Source organism: Colobus angolensis, unplaced genomic scaffold (genome assembly GCF_000951035.1).
Source record: "Colobus angolensis palliatus isolate OR3802 unplaced genomic scaffold, Cang.pa_1.0 Scaffold723, whole genome shotgun sequence".
NCBI classification, from domain to species: domain Eukaryota; kingdom Metazoa; phylum Chordata; class Mammalia; order Primates; family Cercopithecidae; genus Colobus; species Colobus angolensis.
This window is the reverse complement of record NW_012120966.1, coordinates 106,103-111,807: the sequence shown is the minus strand read 5'-3', so window position 1 is coordinate 111,807 and position 5,705 is coordinate 106,103. Positions and strand designations below refer to the sequence as shown.

The window sequence follows — 5,705 nt, the reverse complement described above, 5'->3', positions numbered from 1 at the left end:
GTCTGTTTTTTTTCCAACTGTATTTCCTTCTGCTCTATTATTTTTTGTCTCTCTGTGACTTCAAATATTTGTAAATTAATTATTGAGAAAATAATAATAGTAATAATAATAATTATTATTATTTGAGACAGAGTCTCACTCAGTTTCCTAGGCTGGAGTGCAGTGGTGCAATCTCCATTCACTGAAACTTCTGCCTCATGGGTTCAAGGAATTCTCCTGCCTCAGCCTCCTAAGTAGCTGGGGCTACAGGTGTACACCACCAAGCCTGGTTAATTTTTGTATTTTTAGTAGAGGCAGAGTTTTACCATGTTGGCCAGGCTGGTTTCAAACTCCCGACCTCAAGTGATCTGCCCACCTCGGCCTCCCAAAGTGCTAGGATTATACGCATGAGCCACCGCACCCAGCTGAGATAATGATTTTTTAATCAAATAATTAAGTTTTCTTTCTGTTCTCTATATATTGAAGTATGATATATATTGTCATTGAAATTTTGATTGTACTCACCATGGGAGATCTTACTTTGGGATAGGCAGCATCTCAAATACAATTTATTCCCTTTGGCAGAAGGAGGATTATTTTGTTGTGAATTCAAACCTTCATTAACTTTAGTGCAACATTATGCCATAATTGATGTGTTCTGTTATTAAATCACAAATAGTATTAGGAATGAGAGGCTTAGGCGGGAAAATGGCTTGAGCTCATGGGTTTGAGGCCAGTTTGAGTGACAAAGCGAGACCCCTTATGGAAAAAAAGAGAAACTTTTAAATGCAGTATATTTAAAACATATATTTCTAGACATTTATTACTGGTATAAGAAAATCCTATTTATTATCTAATATTATAAACTGACATCATCACTATCATTTCTTTAGTTTTTAAAAATTTTCAGCATTTATGCATTTATGTGATTATGTCATATGTATTTATTGATTGACATAGACCTTAATGTCTTATAATACAGAAGTGGACATCTGTATATTACAATTTAATTAAAAAATGAAAGAACTTCCACTTAGAATACCACCATAGCTGTTGCTATAAATGCAGAAATAAACAAAAAGTTAACTAAAAATTCATGTGTATGATGACATCGGAGAGCTACAGAAGACACGAAGATCAGATGAACTAAAATTCTAGAGAAGAAAGAGACGTCTGTAGGTGAGATAAATCTGAGCTCTCATTTAGGTTTGTGTGTGTGTGTGTGTGGTTTCCACGGAATTTATTTAATCAGAACAGCAGAAGGTTCTAGAAAAACACATTTTTAACCAAGGACTGCAGATGATTCTAAGTTTTGAGTAAAAGTGTGGTTGGGGGAAACAATTTTACACTTTATTGTGTGTCCAGTTACATATATGATAAAACTAAAAGCCATGTAATGGAATAAAACATTGCTTTATATATTAGTAGATACCTAAATGCAATATGGTCTTAAAAATGAAATCATATGTATATAGTTGTATTCCTAAGTATATTAGTGCCCCCCATGCAAAAATCCCCTTTCTGTGGTTTCAGTTACCTATAGTCTACTGCAGTCTAAAACACATGAGTACTGTACAAGAAGATATTTTGAGAGTGAGAGAGACCGACCAAATTCACAAAACTTTTATTACAGTATGTTGTTAACATTGTTCTATTTTATTATTGTTATTAATCTCTTGCTATGCCTGATTTACAGATTACACTTTATTATAGGTATGTATATATAGGAAAAACAGTGTATAAAGGGTTTGGCATTACCTGAGGTTTCAGGAGTCTACTGGGTGTCTTGGAACACACCCCCTGAGGATAAGGGGGAACTGCTCTACCCAAAACTGAAGCTACACAACAATGAAAAATATTGAGAAGACAAATCCAAGTATAAGTGAAGACATTTCTTTGAATTCCCAGGTTTCACCAAGCATCAAAAACTGCCAATCTTGTTGCCCTTTTCTTGTATGTTATTTTGTATCCACATTCTCTGAATCTGATTGGATCCCTGTATTTTATTTCATTATCTGTGTGACATTCTCCATATATAGTTATTGATATACATATATAGATATACATATACATGACATACATATGTATATACATATGTATGTCATTGGTTTCTGCTTTGGGGGTTGAACGTCCTTCTGGGTGTCCATTGTTAGCCCCTGCACGGCACAGGGAAACTTCTCACTCTGCGCTTCTGAACAGAACCCGGCTTGTTGCTATCTCACTTAATTCTGCAGTGAAGTTTGCTGAAGTTGAGTGTTGACAGGATTTCTGGGTTGGCCCAGGCAGAGGTACACTACTGGGAGGAGAATCCAGCTGAGTTTGGCAGTTGCTTGGAGCTGCCTTAATAGATTGTCAGGAGCTGAACTCGTAATACCGGGCTGGATTTCTCTTTGGTATATTTGCTGTGGTCTCGGGTGAGAAAGGCAGCTGAGAGGGTGTGCCTGAAAGACAGTGTGAAACTTCTCACAGTTTCATGGGGCTTCCTGTCTCTAATGCTGCACTAATTGTCCCTTATATGTTCTTAGACATGGCCCTTGGCTCCCACCACTGAATCTCCTACTGACCTTCCCAGACCCAGCTCTGCCTTTTGGTCAACATAATCTACTTCCTGACTACATGGTCTGATCTGAACGATGTTCTCTCTCAGATCATTTTCAGGTGTATGATAAAGGTAAATTCAACCTTTGGCAGCTCACCTATACTCTACTGTGTTAAACAAGAATGTGTGATATGACCTGAGGTGCATTTGGACTGGAACTTTACTAACCATTGAATCTCTGAGACTGAGAGCCCTGTGTGATGCTCCACTTTCCCATCAGCTTGCAGTGGCTCAGGGCACAGTCTTGAGTGCCAGGAAGGCATTCCTTCAACTCTGTGATTCTTCCTAAGAAATACCTCAGAGCTCACACCTGGATTTACATCTCAAACCCCACCCACCAGCATCAACATCCAACTTAGGAGCCACAGAGCTGGGTCTTGAGCCCACAGTTGACCTCTACCATGTGCCCTGTATCTTCTTATTTACTGTCCTATGTCCAAAGCCAGATGTGTGTGTGTGTGTGTGTGTGTGTTTGGGGGGGAGGGAGAGATATTAGCTTTTCTATAATCTTGTATTGAGCATATATTTTTATGAATTCTAATTCTTCCAGACTTGGTGTTTTACTTTTAAAATGCAGCTTGGAATTGAAAAAATTTTTTATTCCAAGTCTGTGACTGAGACTGTTCAAAGACTCTTTGGCACTAGGCCTTTGTGTTTGAAGAGATTTACAAACTCTATCCAGCAGCTCAAAATAAAAAATATAAATAGTTTTCCTTTGCTACTCCCTGGAAGGCAGTAGTATAAAATGCTGTGCCTGCCCCTGCACTGGAGAAGGACTTGTGCTAGAAGAAAGTGGAAAGGGAGAAGTGGGGTAAATGAAGTGGGAGTGAAAAGTGGGAGGTGGGAGAGAAAAAGTGTCTTATGTCACCAGATATTATCATGCGTGCACACTAGCACCTGCTTAATCAAGTAAAACAAACAAAAAAGTCTCACTTTTGCGTTGTCATGAATAAGCTGCAATTATGTGGCTCTCAGGCTGAATGAATTTAATTGATGAATGTACACAAGGCAGGGAGGAGGAGTATGAGCTTTTACTAGGCTTTCTCATCTATCACTTCTGGTTGCTTGAATGCCTCCATTCTGTTCCTGGTACTGCCATGCCAAACAGCTGCAGCTGAGGAGGTTGAATGAATGGTCCTTGAGTTGAAGCTGAGGCATGCATCACCCTAGCCCTCAGGGGTAAGCTCTTTCCCTGAGCTCTTTGACATCTTTCCCTCATATAGACTCAGAGATTCTGTTAAATTACTCCCTGGAGAAGCAGCACATGTGGGGAGCTGAGCCACTTCAGCAGGGAAGGTTAGGTTTGGAACTGTATCACTGTGTGAGGAGATTGTGTACCTTGCAAGCAGTGATAAGTCCCAACATCCTCAACCTCCAATCTGCTGACTTTCAATGTGAAGTCTGTGCCTAACCCACTGCCACTGAACCTGTCTGGGAGCCAGAACAGGTTGGAAACACCATAGATCAGGAGCTGTGGAAAGTAGCCTGGCTTCTGCAGGTACCAATGCAAATAGGTGTATTCATCACTATGCAGGAGGCTCTAACTAGACCTGCAGGAGATGGAGGCCGGCTCTCCAGGGGTGACGGGCAGGGAGAGTGGAATCTGGGTCATCACAGTAACCCTAATGAATCCTGAAACATTGAGAGAAAAGTACAAGGTTATATACAAATATGTGTTATTTTCATTATTTCATAATTTTTTGTGAATTATTTCAGGCTATATCATTTTTGTGTGATTGTGATTTGGTTTACATCTCTAAATGCCTAATTTTTTAAGAATGGATATTTACAAGACACATACGAACTTCCAGAGTTTTCCTACGTCATCTTCCTCTTTGTGTGTCAGAGTCTTTCCCACAGCACAGGTCCTTGTTCCTTCTGGATTATTCCACACATTCACAGATCTAAACATCACATGCCCCATCCTGGAGGACAGTAACATGCACATCTGACACGTGCACAGAACACATGTAGGAGTCTGTGGGTCCCCCAGAGCTCACCCTCCTACCCCATTCTTGTTCCTTGTCTCCTTCTTTCCTTATCAGGGACCCAGAGCATCAACAGCCCCAGGAGCTGAGCAGGGAGCCTCATTGTGAGAAGATGAACTGAGGAGTCCTGATCAGTCAAGGCAAGGTTAGAGCTGAGCTTTTATCTCAGACTCACAAGGGAAAGTCCTCCCTAGGGGACAATATGCAAATCCCCTGGTGGGTGCAGCAGTGTGGAAAGAGCCAAGGGGAGGGTGGCGGTCCTCTTTTTTGAGCAAAATGACATCAAGCATTTTCTGTCTTTGGAAGAAAGCATATTGAGATTAAGTCCATGCCCCCTGCAGCAGGGGGCAGAGGGATTCCACTGTGAAAGTCTAGATTTGTGGTGAGGACACAGTGCATGTGGTCCTGCCCCTCTAAGAAAGCATCACAGATCTGACAATATGGAGATGTTTGTTTAGGTCAATCTTTGGGATTGCCACCTTGTTTGGCTCCTTTCCAGCTAGTCTGAAGACGGAAACAGCTTCCAACTTGTCTAGTACTGATCTTCACAGTTTTTTCCTAATAACAGCATGGAGTTGAACTAGTTCAAGAGTTGTCTGGTATCTGCTATTACCAGATAAACTGTTTAAGAATGTTAGGAACAAGTGTTAGAAATGGTCTTTTCCTAAACATAGTGAATTAAACTTCAAGACAGCACTCAAGTCAAGAAAACTTGGCAGGGAAAAATACATCTGCCTCTTTAAGCTAGAGAGTTAATAACTTTGTTTAAGGTAGAGGTAACAGGGAAAGGATTTCAGGCCTCAGATAGTGAATATAAAATTTCTTGTAATTAGTTGTTATAAACTGGTGGATATTCTATTCTCCGTGTGTATATTTATAAAATATATATGCATAAAATCTTTCTATATAGAGATTATATAGCATGTATATGTGTGTATATGTATATATATATAATTCATATATGTGTGTATATATGTTTATACATCTATATCAGATTAATCAAAAGGTTTCTTTTCTTTTTTTTTTTTTTGAGGCGGAGTCTCGCTCTGTCGCCTGGACTGGAGTGCAGTGGCCGGATCTCAGCTCACTGCAAGCTCCGCCTCCTGGGTTTACGCCATTCTCCTGCCTCAGCCTCCCGA

At 40.1% G+C, this 5,705-nt stretch overlaps 1 pseudogene across 1 annotated transcript in view; it reads right to left on the bottom strand.

Moving 5' to 3' along the window:
- LOC105501559 overlaps positions 1-4,669 on the bottom strand; it is a 37,676-nt pseudogene extending 33,007 nt beyond the window's left edge. The window contains exons 1-2 of the transcript XR_001000210.1: positions 4,587-4,669; positions 3,917-4,200 (exon numbers count right to left, since the gene is read on the bottom strand). The product of XR_001000210.1 is annotated as an Ig kappa chain V-II region RPMI 6410-like (transcript). The remainder of the gene's footprint in view (positions 1-3,916; positions 4,201-4,586) is intronic.
- Between the last annotated feature and the right edge of the window lie 1,036 nt (positions 4,670-5,705).